At 43.3% G+C, this 20,000-nt stretch overlaps 1 protein-coding gene and 1 long non-coding RNA gene across 2 annotated transcripts in view; both read right to left on the bottom strand.

Moving 5' to 3' along the window:
* The window catches only part of LOC143038131 (sodium- and chloride-dependent GABA transporter 3-like), a 72,784-nt gene that overhangs the window by 42,596 nt on the left and 10,188 nt on the right, over positions 1-20,000 (bottom strand). The gene's annotated exons all lie outside the window — the stretch shown is intronic.
* On the bottom strand, positions 17,034-17,528 carry LOC143038132 (uncharacterized). The gene is made up of 2 exons (XR_012967550.1): positions 17,342-17,528; positions 17,034-17,298 (listed from the first exon to the last, which is right to left on the bottom strand). It is a non-coding gene; the product is annotated as an uncharacterized LOC143038132 (long non-coding RNA).

Here is a 20,000-nt window from a genome sequence, read left to right as displayed (position 1 = left end):
GGGGTATTAGCACTTGAACTTTACTCAACGAAATAATCTCTCTCTCTCTCTCTCTCTCCCTCTCTCTCTCTCTGTGTCTTTTCTTTGGTGCAGCGAAGATAATTATGCTTTGGCACGGCGTACGTCATGGGAGTTGGCAGGGCCCCTGACGTAACCTGGCAGAGGTTTTGGGTCAGAAGGGCCCTGCCAAAACTCAACCACCTTTGGTGGCACAGACGCGGTGGTGGTTGTTATTTGTTGTTATTACGCTGTGCTGTAGTCGCTGGCTCATCCCACTCCTAACTTCTTCTGGATGTGATTAGGATTATAAGGGCCTAGAGGGGTCTGGGAGTGATTATATGGGCCACTCTACCTTTTTTCTTAATGTTGTCAGTGTTGATAAAGAATGAAAAAAGCGTTGGCACTATAAAATGGAGCCTTGTGCGCCAAGAAAGGAAGTTGGCAAGGAAGGGCAGCGTCATGATGACAGGAGAGGGTTTGTTTGAGTAAGTTGTCGTCATCAAGAGTTCTTTAAGCCAATGCACCCTGACAACGACCAGCGAGTTGATCGTGACCCCCTCCCTCCCCCCCCCCCAAAAAAAAAAAAAAAAAAAAATTGTGAAGTAGTTTCTTGGCACTGTTTAGCTGAGGAGCTCACGCATGTAGGCTCTTACTGCCACCCAAGCCGTCACTTTTGTACAATGTATTCGTGGTGGTGCCTAGGCAGAGACTACGTATCAAGGTCTAAATATACTTAGATCTTGCTACGTATAGGGCATATGCATGAGCTCGTTTTGGAAATTCCAATACAGGGGACAAAGGTGGTGGCTTTGGTAGAATGTAACTAACTGCCTCCCGTGGCGAGCTCCTCACAAGGAAATGATAAATGTATGAAAGATGTGGGTAGGTTTCGAACTCGCAGATAAAGAAAATAGTTCCGATGTCCTCCTCTTCCTCCTCCTCTTCCTCCTCCTCCATATCAACCTCCAACTCGACACATGGTTCGATAGCTCACGTGTTTATGTCTGCTTACCATTTCACACGTTTGCATGACTTTCAGAACATCGTAAATATTCTCGTGCATCGATGCCACATTGCCACAGGAACGAATAGAATAGGCTGATGGCATCGTGGGTTCGAAGGAAAGAGGTCAACCGAAACGGGACAAGGTTGTGTAAGGTCATGTCGAGTGGGTCGGGAGGTTGAGTAAGGTCATTCGGGCCTTACTTTCTCTCTCTCTCTCTCTCTTTCTCCCTCCGGTGACAATTAGACCGTGACGCCCTCGACACAGTTATTCCGGGGGGATTATTAAGGCCACGGGAGTGACGACGACAGCCCCCCATCCACCCCCCCACCTCCCGACCCCCCCAGGGGACCCTGCCTTGGCACCGCCCACCTGGCTTTTCGTCAGCACTTTCGTGTAAGCGGCCACATGTGTTAGAGCGTCATTTCGCCTTATACGTTCGCTTCTGCACGTGTTGGCTAAATATAGTCCATCCCATAAGCAGATGAATACATGAGTAAATAAATAAAACGAGTAGATATATACAGAAAATATATGAATACCATAGGAAAGGGAATGATTAGAAATTACAACAATACTGAATTAAATTATATTGGTGATAATAATAATAATAATAATAATGATAATAATGATAATAATTAATGATAATAATGATAATAATAACGAAAAACTTGGTTTCTGTTGAACTCATGTCTGTACCATCACCCATTTTCTTTTACTTCCGTAAAGAAAACGTGAGCTCTCATGGCGCTCTGCAGAAGACAAAAGCTTGAGTCTTGAATTTAAATTTCAGTGCCAATGATTTCGTTGCCTTACAAGTTTAAGGATAATTTTGAAAATTAATTTCCGTCGATACATCAGGATCTGGAAGTCTGTAGATTATTATCAGGGAAGGGGAGGATATTTTCGAACTTATTTTTTTATGAATATTCCTCTTGACGTCTACTTCCATGTCTCGTTTCCAGAAGCTTTCTTCCCCCTCCGTGTTCCCATCCCCTTTTTCCCAAAGGTTCTTGTACAAGCATGAAGCCCTACAATCAGATATCTCGGCTTTTGAAGCCCCATCAATTCACCCCGTGTGGTCTTGTGTAGTGTATACGTCACGCCGTTAACCCCTCTCCGGAATAATAACTATTTCTGAGAACATAGAACATGTTGTACATACAGACCTGGGCGCAGCGTTAGGGCAAACGGTTAAATAAAACCATAGAAATTCTTCAACTTATTATGTTCTTTAAATTCGTATGAAGAGTCTGAAGTGTAAGTCATATTTTGAATTTCTTTCCGGAATTTCTAACGCCATGTAATTGCAGGGGCATCGATGCTGAGGACTAGTATTTGTGTGACAAATGATCCTGCCAAATTACGGAAATTCTTCGACTGATTACGTCCTCCAAGTCTCCTCGAATCGATTTTCTCGTAACAAGGAACCTTGCCACGAAAGTTGTGACCGCGTTTAGATATTTCTGAACAAAGTATCGAAGTCGAACCCCTCCCGCCGTCCAGCAAGGTCACGCTGGATTTTCGTGTCCGTCGTCCTTTTGGATGTAGCCTCAAGAACTCCCTTCCATCGTCTCGCTGACCTTTAAAACAACCACAAAGGAACCCTAAGCAGATCCACAGTACTCTTCACGTTGCCATGGTCCTTGGCACCCGAAGGGAAGAGCGTCTTGGCACCAATGCCCCCCTCTCTTGGCACCTCGGCCGCTTCACCTACCTGGCGACCAAGGCCACAGCTAACCTCGAGTTCTCTTCATCCAATCAGCACGTTCTTGTCGAGCTCGTCACGTGGGAATGCCATGGGCTTAGTGGCTAGCGACCAAGAATGAGTCTACATAATGTAGGTTTACAAACACACACACACACACACACACACACACACACACACACACACACACACACACACACACACACACACACACACACACATATACCGCAGTATAAGCACTATTTCTGTACACTTCCTACTTACAACTATGATCAGCCTATAATCAGTTCCTCTTGCATGCAGAAAACTGCTTTTATTGTCCCCCCCCCACACACACACATTCCCTCAAAAATTACGTCTGATTTATTTGGTAAACAAACAGGGCATAAGCCAGGGTACGTATATATATATATATATATATATATATATATATATATATATATATATATATATATATATATATATATATATATATATATATATATGCATGACTTTGATAGACAACAACTGATACTTTCCCTTTGCCGAGAAGAAGGTACCTAGAGTCGTCAGGCGGAGGTGACTAAAAGGAGAAGGACGCTCGGCACAAAAGAGGTTAAAAGTTCTGCCAGAGGTTTGTTTGCAATCCACTGCTTAATCCCTTTCGTCAACTCCTTCCTGGTCTACTTTCGAGACGCTGGGATCTGTTTCATCTAGATTTTTTTTTTCTTTCACTACGGAAAGGGTTTCCTTTATTTGAGTAAAATCGCTTGGGGGCAGTTTGAATGTACACGTACAAGACCGTAGAAAATCAGATAATGGTTTAATTGAGGCGTGTGTAACTCATCACCGTGAGGGACTCTTGTCCTAAGTGAATAAAATCGCCTGGCGGCAGTTCGGATACAGTACAGAGCAGCGAAACCGTTCGAATGCTGGCCAACCGTCATTTACAACGGAATTTAACGGACACGAGTTTTGAATCTCTAGATTTGAAATTCACGGTTACGTCACCAGTATTCTTGATTCTTATCGACTGAAGTAATGTCTAGTTCTCTCATGTTAGTGGTGCATAATGCCTCTATTTGTCTAAAATGTGGGAAATGGATAAATAAAAAGGAAAAGAGAGATATAAATAGATTTGAGCTAGAAAAAATTAGTATGCTCCCAAGACGAAGGCATATGTCTTCCTTAGCTACAACGTATTAGCCTGGGCTAATGGCGCTTACTGGTAGTTATTGGTAATGATACCCTTGGCTCTGCAGCGCAAGACATATCGTTAAATTTACTTAGGAAGATTCAAAGTTGTTGAAACCCCAAATTTTTAGTCCAAATTTGGTCTAAACTCGTTATAAGATGAGGGTTATGTTTGAGTCCAGTATGTTAGACCAAATTTAGTCGTGTCTAACCTCTGCTAATTTTGTAATAACTGGGTCGAGAGGAGCTAAACCGGTCCCTAGACTAAATGACTGTGTTTGACACATGGAAACAGGTTTGCTGAACTGTGGCCTCGTTTAAATGTATGTGTACATCAACATATCTTTATGAGTAAACGCTCGTGCCGAAGTACAACCTTCGCACGCACACAAAGGCACAGACACACACACACACACACACACACACACACACACACACACACACACACACACACACACACACACACACAGTACATACATGCATGCATACATACATATATACATACATACATACATACATATATATACATGCATACATAAATGCACGCGCGTCTATGTTTTTTGGATTGTGCGTGCGTGCGTGTGTGTATAAACAGTTGAGTGCTTTGTGTGTTTGTATTTGTGTGTGTATGTGTGTGTGTGTGTGTGTGTGTGTGTGTGTGTGTGTGTGTGTGTGTGTGTGTGTGTCTGTGTGTGTGTGTGTTTGTGTGTGTTTGTGTGTGTATGTGTGTGTGTGTGTTTGTGTGCTTGTGTGTGTGCATGTATGTATGTGTATGTGTGTGCGTGCGTGTATGTGCGGTGTGTGTGTGTGTGTGTGTGTGTGTGTGTGTGTGTGTGTGTGTGTGTCTGTGTGTGTGTGTCTGTGTGTGTGTGTTTGTGTGTGTGTGTGTGTTTGTGTGCTTGTGTGTGTGCATGTATGTATGTGTATTTGTGTGCGTGCGTGTATGTGCGGCGTGCCTGCAGACAAGAGTGCAAGCAGTGCGTGCAAATAGACTTGGCTGCAGTGCCCACCCTCCCCCTCCCCCTCCCCTCCCCTCCTCCCAGGGCGATTGCCCCCGCGTCGTCGGTTTGCAGAATCAATATGGCGGGTAATCGCCGAGGCCTTCGTTGGGTTGCTCAAAGTCTGTGGGCAGTGCCATCGTGTGCGGTTGGATGGCACTCCCGAGGAGCCGTCCGGTGACACACGACCTTGTAATTGATGCCACTGTCACCTGCCTCTCACGGTCCGAGAACTGTGGTCGAAACAAACTTGAGACTTGAAAGAGTATGTGGTAGCCTCGCTCTAGGTGAATAGGATCCTTTGGGGAAACTCAGAATGGTGTGTGTTGTATGCTCACCGTTCCCTCTGGCTCCAGGTGACTTAATTCAACTGAGGAAATTTCTCACTAAAGTGAAAGGGTTAACAAGGCTGAGTTATAATGACTTTAATCGGCTCATCTTGTAAAACTTGGAGATTTTGTTCACCAACGCTGCTAAACAGATGCATTGGTGTTGCACACTTCGCTAACTTATTTTCCTTTACTTTTTTTTTTTTCCATTTAGTGTCCTTACTCTCCGTTATTCACTTGTACGAAGTCTGTGAAGGAAGGAAATTTCCGAACTTCGCCAATTTAAAGTAAACGGGAGAACCTGACACTTCGACACAGTAGTTGTCCGGAACCTGCTTAGTGTTCATATGGGCACTGATTTTTGCGTGGTTCCTTAGGAAGCTCCTCCCCTTCTTGAAGCTATCAGTTGTTTTAAGAAACGATTAGACAACTTTATGGATGGGGGATGACAGGTGGTGATGGATACGGAGCTGCCTAGTGTAGGCCTTATGGTCTCTTGCAGTCTCCTTCATTCTTATGTTCTTATGTTATGTTCTTGACTTTCTCTCCTCCTCCTCCTCCTCCTCTTCCTCCTCCTCCTCATCGTGACACGGAGACCAAGTTCAGTGTCTTGAAATACATTGAAGCCGTTTTTATGGCAGGTCCAGATATTAAACGGGAAATCTCTTGTGTTTGAGGATTGGCCCTGGAAAGAATTGCTCTGCTTTCGCCATAACAAAGTCTGTAAAGTGGGTTTCTCTGTTGAGGCCTCTCTCTCTCTCTCTCTCTCTCTCTCTCTCTCTCTCTCTCTCTCTCTCTCTCTCTCTCTCTCTCTCTCTCTCTTTCTCTCTCTTTCTTTCTCTTTTTTTCTCTCTTTCTCTCTCTCTCTCTTTCTCTTTCTCTCACACTCCTGGAATGAATTGCTCTGCTTTCGCCATAACAAAGTCTGTAAAGTGGATTTCTCTGTTGAGACCACTCTCTCTTTCTCTCTCTCTCTCTCTCACACTCCTCGACGCCTTTCTCCCTCTCCCTCCATTTCCTCTCTATTTGCTCTTCTTTTTAACCATTTTCCTTCCTCCCTCCTGCCTCCCTCTCCCTCTCTCCCTGAGGTGTATCCATGGCTCCAACATTATTCAATTAATCAAATAACAACTCTCTTCCTCCCCCACTGCCCCCATACTTAGCCAAGAGGAGGAGGAGGAGGAGGAGGAGGAGGGGGAGGAGTTGGTGATGTTGGATGAGGTTGATGGAGGGGAGGGACTGAATAGACCCGTTCAGGAGAGGCTAAAGGTATAGGAGGGAAAGGTTGGTTGGAGGGGAGAGGAAGGAAGAATTGTTGGAGGGGGAGGAGGATAAAGGGGAGAGGAGACGGGGAAGGAGACATGGGAGGAGGGAGGGGAGGGAGGGAGGGAGGGAAGGGATGACGAGGGAGAGGAGGAGGGGAAGGTGGGAGGGAGGGAGGAGAACTGACGAACAGAATCTCCCAGTTGATGGGCAAGTCCGCTTCATACACTGACCTGCCCCAGTTTCGGTAGACGACTACTGAATTTGAAACAAGTTTCAGTAGACAAATACTGTCCTTGAAGCTAGTTTCTGTAGACGACTACTGAATTTGAAACAAGTTTCTGTAGACGACTAATGAATCTGAAACAAGTTTCAGTAGACGACTACTGAATTTGAAACAAGTTTCAATAGACGACCACTGAATTTGAAACCAGTTTCAGTAGACGACTACTGAATTTGAAAAAAAATTCTGTAGACGACTACTGAATTTGAAACAAGTTTCAGTAGACGACTACTGAATTTGAAACACGTTTCAGTAGAAAAATACTGTCCTTGAAGCCAATTTCTGTAGACGACTACTGAATTTGAAAAAAGTTTCAGTAGACGACTAATTAATCTGAAACAAGTTTCAGTAGATGACTAATGAATCTTAAACAAGTTTCAGTAGACGACTACTTAATTAAAAAAATCAGTAGACAAATAATGAATCTGAAACAAGTTTCAGTAGACGACTACTGAATTTGAAACCAGTTTCAATAGACGACTACTGAATTTGAAACCAGTTTCAGTAGACGACTGCTGGACATAAAACCACTTTCAGTTGACGGCTACTGCATCTGAAACCAGCTTCAGTAGATTGTTACTGATCTTGAAACTAGTGTCCGTAGACGTCTAGTGACTGATTTAGCCAAATACTATCGTTCAAAAGCAAAACTGACCCAGTAATTCCTTGTCTTGCTTAAAATGACAAACCCCGACAACCAACCGTGCCAGTATTAACAAGTTTCGTCAGTTCGTACCAGTGGTTGTTTGGACATCAGACTCAACTAGGACCTACTGGTCACACTGTAACTGACAGTCCCCACCAGTACAGGTAGATTTTGTGAGCGCAAAGCAAATGTCAGGATAGCCACTCACTGCAGTTGTGTTGCTATGGAGATGTCTGGAGGTAGCCAGAATAGAAGGATAAAGTACACCCACGTACGGAGGTGGAGAGTTGCTGGGGGGGGTGGGGGTGGGGGGGGATGGTAAGCATTGATGGCTGACCGAACCGCCTTAGGGGAGTCAGGAAATGGCAGATGTGATGTCACACGTACCGCTTCGAGGGAGTGATGAAGCATATCACGCTGTCGGCGTCATTAGTCACGTGGACGATAATTGGACGACTGGTTCGGTCGTATACGGGTGCTGAGGCTCAGGAGGGTGAGGTTGGGAGGGTGAGGGGCACCCGGGAAAGAGGGGGGGGGGGTGAGTGTGTAGAGAGGGGGAAAGGCAGAAGGTGGGGCAGAAGAAGGAACGTCAAATGTATGGAAAGCTATAGTGCATGTGTGTACACACACACACACACACACACACACACACACACACACACACACACACACCATTGCGTCATTGTATCTTCTATAATCATATCAAGTAGTACATTTCCCCATAGGTCGTCTCCACCCTTCACTGTCATTTCTTCCCAGCAGATTTCGTTACAGTTAAAATCACCCATTATAATTATTCTTCCTCTATCTTCCATGATCTTATTTAGTGTTATCCTTGTGTCTTCTAACATATTCTTGTGTTCTCTCTCTTCCCACAAAGCAGTTTTATGAGGCACATAATTTACCACACACACACACATGCACACACACACACACACACACACACACACACACACACACACACACACACACACACACACACACACACACACACACACACACACACACACACACACACACATACACACGGGGTGAAAGGGAACAGTAGCAGCTGTTGTTAAATTCATGGACGGGAAACAAGTACCAGAAGTGATGAAAGCTAGCGGTAGCATTATTACCAGCAGCTCTGTCCCACGGTATCATCACCAATACTACTATCGCTACCCCAGCCCCATCACCACGCCCTACAAGTCCTTCACTCTCAGGTACTGTAGTTGTACCAATTCTGTCACTGGTAATGTCACGTTCCCCAATAGTCACAGCATTAACACGAGTAACGCTTGATGACTGTAGTAGGACCAATTCTGTCAATGGTAGTGTCACGTTCCCCAATAGTCACAGCATTAACACGAGTAACGCCTGATGACTAGTAGGACCAGTTCTGTCACTGGTAGTGTCACGTTCCTCAATAGTCATAGCATTAACACGAGTAACGCTTGATGGCGTGAACTGTCACTATGATAATGCCCCTATCCCCCTTACACAACCCACGTGGATTCCTCAGCATAATGCATCTGGTACACTTAGTTTACAGGTACCAGGGACTGACAAAATTGCACGAGAGCAGGTAACAGTGACCCCGGGGAACCGGTTTTCGTAGACCAGTAGGTGGTACGTAGATATAGCAGCAAGGGTCCGCTGGTACCCTATCCTTTTCCTCCTCCTCCTCCCCACACTCTGTGTCCGCATTCTTGTTGTTGACCGTCGGTACGCTCTCGATAAACACTTGGGAGTTCAAGAAGTCAAAGCGATGTCGCCAGAAGATTATATACGTTTATTTGAACTTCTATATATTTTTGTTTATTAATTTTGTTTCATTTTTGTATCTAACTCTTTTCATTTAGTTTTTATTTGTTCGTTCGTTTATTTCATTTGTTTGTTTGTTGTCATCTTTCTGGTTGATAATGTCGATCGACAGACCCAGGAAACTTTGCTCGCTTGGTGAGGGGATTGCCCTCATCAAGGTTGCCAGGGGGAAAAGAAAAAGAAAGAGAAAAACAAAGAGCAGGCAGGCACTCCATGACGTTCCTAGCTGACGAGTTTTTACTGTGTGCATTTGTGTGTGTGTGTGTGTATATGTGTGCGCGCCCAAGAGAGTGAGAGCACACACACACACACACACACACACACACACACACACACACACACACACACACACACACACACACACACACACACACACACACATACACATACACACACACACGGATAGGCAGAATTGCAAAGGGAGTTGGAAGGGAAGCTGTAGTGTGGGGGGGGGGGGAATCTATCGCAAGATGGATCCACAGTGGCAGTAATAATTTGCGAACAAAGGTGACCACAGACGGGCGGCACGACTCGTGTGTGTGTGTGTGTGTGTGTGTGTGTGTGTGTGTGTGTGTGTGTGTGTGTGTGTGAGTTCGACGGCAGGATGGGTAATCATTAACCTCTCCACTAGTCCCTCAGATGATTGAAATCATCTGCCGGCAGCCGAAGGAAATATTACAAGTCTTCAGTAGCAGTGAATCGGGGAGGTTGAATAAAATCGCCCGGCCTGGCAGCTGGCATCCACAAGTCGGTGACGTAATGGGAAAGGAAAAAGCGTACCTGGTAAGCTTTGTTATGTTTGACGATAGGCGATTTCATTCAACTAAGGAGGAGGAGGGGAGAAAGAGGAGGAGGCTTTTAGACTTTGCCTCGAGTGAATAAAATCAATCGACATTAAATGGACATAAATCTACAGTCTAAGATTGCAACCCGCGTAGTTAGAACTGGTTTATATAGAGGCAGCAAGTCAAAGTAAAATGAGATACGTTAACTCCATTTCTAATCAAGAGGGTTGGGGAGGTTAACCCTTTTCGACCGATAAGGTAATAATTCTATTCTGGTTAGCGTCAGGTAACATCAGTCAAGTGAAGGGAAGGATCGAGATGAGGATGTTGAAGATATTTTGAGATTTTCTTCTGGATAACGGGCAGACGGTTTCAGTCCGTTGCGGCATCACGACGAAGGATGGTGCTACAGGGACATTGGGGGCACGTTTGACTCGGGAGGGGGGGGGGGCTTGCTGACCTTGAGGGACTGCCAAGTTAATCACTGCATGGAGATGCTGAGTCACACTATAATGTCTACCTAACAAACGAGCATAAGTAAAAAAGTAGGTGAATAAACAAATAAATACATAAAAAGGAACACCAACTCTCTTTCTCTCTATCTCTCTCTCTCTCTCTCTCTCTCTCTCTCTCTCTCTCTCTCTCTTTCTTATGTGTGTGTTTGTGATTCACCATGGTCTTGGATCAAGTGTTGGACTCGTGATCGAAAGCTATATTTGTGTATGTGTGAGTGTGTGTGTGTGTGTGTGTGTGTGTGTGTGTGTGTGTGCGTGTGCGTGCGTGAAGAAAATATCCAACAAAAGCCTAAGCTGAAATGAAAGAGGAGACAAAACGGTAGAGAATATATGGCAAAGTTTGCGTCGACGACGTAGATGAACCCCATAAAACTCGTTCAATTATATCTAGTTTGCTTGGAAAACTTTAAACCCAAACACAGTTTCGTAAAAGAAAGAAAAAAAAAAAAAACTCCTGAAAAAATCTGATGCTGAGAAAAAAAAAAAAAAATAAAAGATAATAAAATAAAACCGAATAAAATGAAAACAAAATTATCAAAGAAAGTATTATATAAAACTAACAAACCCCATTCCATACCAGGTGAAGTTTATATTAACATCGTGTCTATGCATTAAAATTCACACCAAGTCTAAGGCGACTGGGGCACGACGGTCCGGGCAGTCTCCGACCAGATTCATGCTAGATGTTAGATAAGCAGCCTCATGGCTAGACCAGGTAACTTTGATAACAATAGCTGTGTATTGAGGACGGAGGAGACGTAAAGGTGCTCATAACAGGGATGTGTGTCAAGAAAGGAGAGGTAGTGGAGACTGACAGAAACAGCATGATAGAGTGGGGACAACACACACGTGAAATGTAAAGTGACGTGTGACCGCGCGCGCGCACGCACACACACACACACACACCTCACACACACACACACACACACACACACACACACACACACACACACACACACACACACACACACACACACACACACACACACACACACACACACACACGACTCGGTGGCGCGGTTGGTAGAGCGCTGGACTGCCAGCACGGTGGTGCTCGCAGTACCTGGTTCGAATCCTGCCCAGGGCCGAAATTATTTCGGTATCGCTGCGCTTCGAGTCGTTACTCTGACTCTCGTGGGCGGGGAGTTGTGTGTGTGTGTGTGTGTGTAAGGTCATAGCATTACCCATAGATCGGTCATACGAGCTCTGAGCTCTCTTCTGGGAGGGAAATAGCTGCCGATCACGAGTCCAACACGTGATCCAAAGACCAAGGTGAATACACACACACACACAAGTGATTGTTAAAATGGGAAAGAAGACAGAGAAACGGCAAGACAGCGAGCTGGATCTGCAAATTCTATCAACTTTATATATTTTTGCCTGCGCTGTTGGGTGATTATAAAATTTAGTGAAAAAGTGTCACTGGAGGGTTGGGGAGCTATGAATAAGAAATGAAAGAAAATGAATAATTGGGGGTGGGAGTAATATGAAGCACGGAAGGAGAGACAAGACGGAGAGGAAAGAATTAGAGATCAAAGAACCCGCGATGACATGAGGGCCAATCATTCGCAGCGGAGTCTTGAGGAAACTGATAAGAGATTAAAGAGAAAGCTTTGTTTTTTTCTAAAGAAACTGCTGGATAGCGATAAGTGACCACTCCCGATAAGATTAGAACATGTCAATCAAGCAACGTGATCGAAAGTTATTTGATAGAAGTGATTGGGTTTTCTTTGTCGGAGTGACGGGCGCCAGCACCTATCACTGACTGACTATTGGATCCTGGAGATGAATCTTTTTCTCTTTTCTCGTTTGTTACAGGATCTCTTTTTCATGACTTGTAAGATCCACTTTTAACTATATCTACACCACTTCCTTTGCGATATATTTCACTTATTTTAAGCACCATTTCTCCTCTCCCTGTATGTTGTTTACTGATTTACCTTACTTGCTCCTTTCATACACGAATTTCGTCAGTTCTCTGTAACATCGCTGAGTGTATAGAATGAACGAATTGGATGCTTACAAGCACATTTAATCATTTCCGTGATTTCTTTTGAGCGCATTAATTAAAACCTGTTTCAATGACGTCGATAATGAAGATAGTCTGGATATTTTCATTATATATCGTGATGCCTCTTACGTTGGCGTTTATTTAATTCTTCATTGGTTTTGAAACAGTATTACAAAACATTTCGAAATGTGACCGCTCGAAACGATAAGATATGCTTAACTATTGATATAAAGAAATGAAAAGTATACATATCCACACACATTGACATAAAAAAGTATTTGTTGTCTGGTGATATCTGTCAATGAATGACGTAGTTAACAGTGGCGTCCATAGCCAATAGCAAGGAAGTGGGCGGAGTCTAACCGTCCGCCAGGAAAAGATAAACACAAACCCTAAATGTAAATTCTTCATGTTTTGTTTTAGAATGAAGATATTCAATTCTAGAATACAGATTTAAAATCTCTTGGCTGCTAGAATATATAGACGGTATTAACTGCCACAAATAGAGCTAATTTTAATTAATCTTAGTACCATATCTTCTAGTTCTGATATGCTCCGTGTAATATGAGCATTCTTATATGTATACTTTTACCGTTTCTATCTTATTTTATAGTTTCCTTTTGTGTTCAACGACCAGCCACCTAATTTCCTTCATCAAGAAACGAGTCTGCGACAGAAAACCTTTAACATGGTCTGGAGTAGGATCGCGGACCAAAGAAGCCCCATTCAATCCGGGATTATTTTTCTTTCAACCGAAAGATATCTATCTGGCGTTATTCACAAAAAATAAACGAATCAATAGAAAATGAATAGATAAACGGGAGAATGTATTACAAATGTATCAGATAGGCTTTATCCCGTTATTTTGTCAAAACACTTGACCTGTTGCTCCTCTTGACCCAGCGATACAACAAAGTTTGTTTTATTTATATATATATATATATATATATATATATATATATTATGAACACACACACACACACACACACACACACACACACACACACACACACACACACACACACACACACACACACACACACACACACACACACACACACACACACACACACACACACACACACACACACACATTCACTCATGCATTCCACAAAAATGTTATCTTAAAGTTAAGGAGGTTTTGTCTATACCAGAAGATCTCGAGACAGTATCACCTGGTTGCGACTGCTGCGTTAGTTTGGCTAATTAGGTGACACAAGGGATTTATCGTGCCACCAAGTGTATGGCACGTGGCACGTCTCCCCACGCCTTTACGAATTGGAACAGTGTACTCTTGAGGACCTGAAACCCGACCCAGGGAGGATTTTCATAACTGTGCAAATTTTCTATGAGTTTTGGGTGTTCAAGTACGTTTCCTTGTGCCCTTGTTTCCTGATCATCTTGATTTCTCCTCCGCAACGCTCCGACTTAATGCTGATAATTGATTAAGTGGCGATTGCAACATGGATGGAGATAAGGATGTTATCTCTGAAGGAGATATGGATGCGGGAAATGTGTAGATGGACTTTGTAGCACGACTGTACGTCACATTGTAGAACATGCGGTCGTTTGGGAGACTACGATTTCAAAGAACCCGATGGATTTCGATTACGTAGTCAACAAATGTCTTAAATATCGATATGCACAACCAAATGCAGTTTTGTTGTCTATACGTCGTCTCTGTTACATAAGTCAAATTCTGTTCATAGCGGAGCTTCTAAAAATGTTCAATATATATATATATATATATATATATATATATATATATATATATATACTGTATATATATACATATATATATATATATATATATATATATATGTATGTGTGTGTGTGTGTGTGTGTATAAGCAGTGTTTAGATATGGAAAAGGAACATTTGCCAATGGCTGTACTCAAGCTAAGGCGCAGGTAGAACTTTACAAGGAAACAAATATTCAAACAAACGAATCAGCAAAACTGTAGAACCACACACTGCTACCTCCCACGGCAGAAACCAGTTACATAACTTGCCACCTCCTTAACCTCCCTTCTCCCTTCACCCCCGTCCCCCATCCCCTTCCCCCCTTCCCCTTCCTACTCCCCCCCCACCCCCATGAACTTCGTCGCTTCCACAGGGGTGCTGCACAGTTGAATGAAATAGACTGGCGACAGGGATGATGAACAAACAAGCATCTTCTTGTACGAAAGTGATTCATTTATTCATTCCAGTGACGGGGGGATGGATTACTCTCACCAACTATGATATTCAGGTGAGGCTTGGACGATAGGCTTGAACTGGTTAACAATCGACCGAGACCCCATAAATGGGGATGGCATCCACCTCTGTTGCATAACGTTGCAGCTGGTAGTTGCAACAAAAGAATAAAGGACGTGGATGGGGCACGGTAGTGAGGGTGGTGAACTCGTAATGCACTCTAGTAGAGTACACACACACACACACACACACGCACACACACACACACACACACACACACACACACACACACACACACACACACACACACACACACACACACACACACACGCACGCACGCACAAACACACCTACTTCCCGACCTCTGCGTCGTAACTCTATACAATGATACATCATATCCTTTCATTTTTCGACTGAAACAGCGCAGCATAACATGTCAGCGCTGCTACACGCTGTCTACACCTCCTTACACCCAGCATGCACACCCCTACTCACTTGACGCTTTATAACCAACACTTTTAACTCATTGCTCTCGTAACCTGTGACATCCTACGCGTGAAGGCTTGGCACGTTGTGTGCCCGGGCCCGGCTCACGGGCACTTGGGTCTCGGGTTCCTCGACGAGGCCGGACAGAAGCGCTAGTGAGCTGCAGGCCATAACGACAACTCGCCTTGTCGGGACTCCAGTGTAGCTGGATAGGATATGCTAAACTTGTGACCTCAGGTCAGAGAGTAGGTGAAAGGTTTCTGACCTCAGCCACACCGAACAGTGTGGCGGGACCAGGGATGACCCTTCTTACACAAGGTGCTAACTTGGGAGAGATAGATGATTTTTTTTCCTATGGATGAGGAATGGGGAATGCTTAGACTTGGCTATCACACTTGTCAGGAGGAAAAGGCCTATTGTATATGTATGCACTGTCTGGAAATGAATCGAGTACCTGGTTGATTGCAATAAATGTACAAATACAGAAATTCCTAGAATTGCTGGGAAAACCTGATTAAGTACTTTGGTATGGTTTAGACATACGCTACTTTTTCATGGAGATACAAATTATTTTTACTTATTTCTTTATCTATTTATCTATTTGTTTATTATTTATCTATTCATGTATGCATTTAATTACCTATCTATTTATTCTATTTTTTCTTGTGTGTTTTCCTCAAATGTACATTCTTTCTCTTTCTCTGAAACACTATCCGCGTAATCAATGACTAATAAATTTTTTGACAATGCGATAGCTTGAAGTCTAGGTCGGAGTTATTTGGATTGATTGAGATCTAAGCAATATGCTGCAATCTTTTCTAATCAGTAATGTTGTGTGCATGTCTAAATGTCTGTTCGTATCTTTTTCAGTATCTGATTGTGTAATGGCTCGTAAAATCTCATTTCGGCTTGTTCTGCCATTATGATTCATTGATATGTATTGACGATTCCTTTTTTCAGTCCACCGCTGTTCTCTCACTCGGCAGGTTGTCTTCCCTCCTGCCTGACCTTTGTGTACCGCTTGGCATCCTTTCACCTCCCCCAACCACCCATCCTCGGTGCCCCCATAATCAATCTTCCTACAGCGGCTGCGTTCATCTAGCGTGGGAGTACCAGTTAGTGTATCTTCTTCGGAAACCAGAGGCTTACCGATTTGTATTTCAGTAAGGTCCTTCCCACCTAACTCCACTCCCTTCCTTGTTCCTGCCGAAGTCTCCGCTTCAACTAAAGATACCTAGGTGGTCCTCGAAACTCAAGCCTCTCAAATGTACCCTTGTCCTGAAGTTCGACGGCTTCACCCTTGCCTGGCTTGGGAAGAACCCTGCAGAGACCTCTTCCCTCTTGTCCATCGACCTCCTGGGGTCGCAGAGAGAAAACGCGTAGTATGACCTTCCCTTCCCCCAACGTCCCTCCCTCCCTCACTCACTCATTCACTCCTCCACCTCCACCTAAACCTCCATCTACTCTCCAACACTGCCAGGTCTCTTCAGATTTTCAAAATCTTCTCTTCATCACTCCTTTACGTGTTCACTATAAACCCACCATCGGAGAAATAATATCGGAAATACAGGAAAACTGTATATTTCGACTACTATCTGTAGTCCTCTTCAGCAGAAGCACTACAGATAGTAGTCGAAATATACAGTTTTCCTGTACTTCTGATATTATTTCTCTGATAGTGGGTTTATAGTGAACAATTACAAATGTGTTATAACATACCAATTTCCAACTCCTTTACGTCTTCATGTAGCGTTTCCTTATTTTCCTCGCGCGAACGCGTATTTTATCTTTTATATTCTTTCCTCCCTTCTTACCCTCCCCCCACCTCCTCATCTATCTTGACATCTTTGATAACTGGTCGCTTCTTGTGCTATTTCATTTCATCTTTCTTCTCTTCTTTTCCTCTTGAATTCTTTTCCCTTGTTCCAACAGCTATTCTCCACACTATCCCCCTTCATTCGTTTTACTAACCTCACTACTCCTCCTCTTCTTCCTCCTCCTCTTCCTCTTCTCTCTTCCTCTCCCTTTGGTACGGGAACCCCGTCGTCAACAACAAATCATCGTTAGAACCATCTTTCCCTTTCGACAATCCCCCGGCTGTCGTCATTATCCTCATGGGCCGGGGGACCACAGCCTGAACATGTCTCTGATCCGGACCCCGGTCAGGGGGCGTGGCGTCACCATCTGATGTCTATGGGTAGCGTCATCTGGTGTTTTCCACAGTGTAATCACCAACGGCGTGACGTAACGCATTACGTGCCTAGAGAGTTACGTGTTCCTTCGCTGGGACGACCGTCAGCAGGGTATCTGCTGTTACCTTATCTCCATCTCAGCCCTCCCCTGACCCCTTACCTGCTCCCTCTCCACACCACTGCTACCTTGTAATCAGTAGTCGGTAGTGCTGCCAGCTCGAGTTGTCTATTTTACCCTAAATTCGGCCTCAACATTACTCCGTTTTCTTTAAAATGACCATGTTTGTTAATGATTAATTTATCAAGGTCATATATATATATATATATATATATATATATATATATATATATATATATATATATATATATATATATATATATATATATATATATATATACATATATATATATGCATATGTAAGAAATATTACCATAATGTGTACAGAAATGAAATAGGATAAATTATAATATCTACGTGTACACGGTTATCCAACCATGTCGCCACTCTCCATTGCTTTTAGTACAATGTGCTTCGTCATCAGATTCGCGTGTGTTGATATAATTTCGGATTTGGTTGAAATGTTCTCTTAGCACGAATCATTCCAATTAACGTGTCTGTGTTCAACGAATTTCTTATTTTTGTTTTCAAAAGATTGATTTGAGAGATAGAGAGAACCCCACACAGGCGCTTGAATGAAGTATAAAATCTTTGACATGAAGTTTCCCGCCAATGGAAACAAGGATGTGCCATCCCTTTTCTTCCTACTCTTTGCTTTCATCCTAATTTCCAAACACTAGCGTCACTCTGAACATTCATTTGTGTTTCGTAGCAAATGCCACTCAGTGTCAACGAAGTTTAAGTCACTCTCGGGGAAAAGATTTGGAAACTTTGATGCTAACAAGGCAATGTAAGGGATGATTTTCATAAAAATATAATGAGAATCCAATTCTTTGAGAGATTCAAACAATGGAACAGTAATATCAAATCTGTGCGGAAGATGTGATACTTTCTCAATATAGAAATCAAGGCATCTTAGCCTGAAGCTTATAAGATCCTGTTTCTCGGTAGAGTGGCATTTGTGGAGTGATGCAGTTACCCGACCACTTCTGAGGGAAGAAAATTAACCAGGTCTCTGATTTTCACCTTTGCTAGTTCTTGATGAACTTTAAACGGATCCCAGTGCAGAATCCCTCAAACGTCTCTCTCTCTCTCTCTCTCTCTCTCTATCTCTACTAAGTGGCTAAATTTCTGTGGGTTTTGCAGTGGTAAAATTACCCTAAAATTCCGTCTTTTTCATATTTCTACCCTGTTACCCTGACAGTGCTCAAATTACCCTAAAATAGGTTAATCACCCTGCACTTGGCAGCACTGTTAATTGGGCCGGTGAGTATGGAAGACGTTATCTATGGCCTCGTCCTCACTTACTCCGTTCCACATCCACCCCTCCCCTCCCCCCGCCTCCCCCGGTACATCGAGAGGAAACACACCAACAAAGCAACGTCGGTTGAGCAGACACAAAGCGTATGTGATCACTTAATTCATGGCTTTTTCCTCCAGTTGTTCTTTAAACCTGACATTGCAGCAGTATGGTATCTGGTGTTGCTGTAAATGTTAATAAAACATGTACTTGATAACGACACACCAACAAAGCAACGTCGGTTGAGCAGACACAAAGCGTATGTGATCACTCAATTCATGGCTTTTTCCTCCAGTTGTTCTTTAAACCTGACATTGCAGTAGTATCGTATCTGGTGTTGCTGTAAATGTTACTAAAACATGTACTTGATAACGACACACCAACAAAGCAACGTCGGTTGAGCAGACACAAAGCGTATGTGATCACTCAATTCATGGCTGTTTCTTTCAGTTGTTCTTTAAACCTGAAATTGCAGTAGTATCGTATCTAGTGTTGCTGTAAATGTTACTAAAACATGTACTTGATAAAACATCTGGTGAATGTTGTACAGGTGCGATTGATCTCACGCGGAAATGAAAAAAGTGGAAAGCTGTTCAGGTCTTCAGCTTTGGTGACTCGAATTTAATTTGTAATCATTTATCTTTTTATTCATTCCTTCAGCTCAGATCTTCCTAGTCTCTCTCTCTCTCTCTATCTATCCTTGTACTACTACATTCGTGTAAAAATGTAACCTCATTAAATTGCATGAGCTCGTATCTCAACAAAATTATAACCTTCTGATACCAGCCTAACGGATCTGCAATGATAGGCAGACTGGTATGCTATCTTTCTCTTCACCTCTGTAACACATGCGCGCGCAGGCAGATAAACATACACACACACGCACGCACACACACACGCACGCACACACACACACACACACACACACACACACACACACACACACACACACACACACACACACACACACACACACACACACACACACCTTCAACCCACTAAAACACTCTAATTGCCTAACTACGTGGATGCATGTAGTTCGTGAACCGAAGAGAACATAATGTAGTTTAATCACAGATACGGTCGTTATCTACTTAACGACCTTTTTAATTGGTAGAGGTCCCGTGTACACTACAAGTTAACCGGGGACTGGATTAGTGGGGAGGGTTGTTTTTATCAAGGGAAGTAA

The sequence above is a fragment of the Oratosquilla oratoria genome, chromosome 23, assembly GCF_046742065.1.
Source record: "Oratosquilla oratoria isolate Oo_2021 chromosome 23, ASM4674206v1, whole genome shotgun sequence".
In the NCBI taxonomy this organism is placed as follows: domain Eukaryota; kingdom Metazoa; phylum Arthropoda; class Malacostraca; order Stomatopoda; family Squillidae; genus Oratosquilla; species Oratosquilla oratoria.
This window is presented reverse-complemented; position numbering and strand designations above follow the sequence as displayed.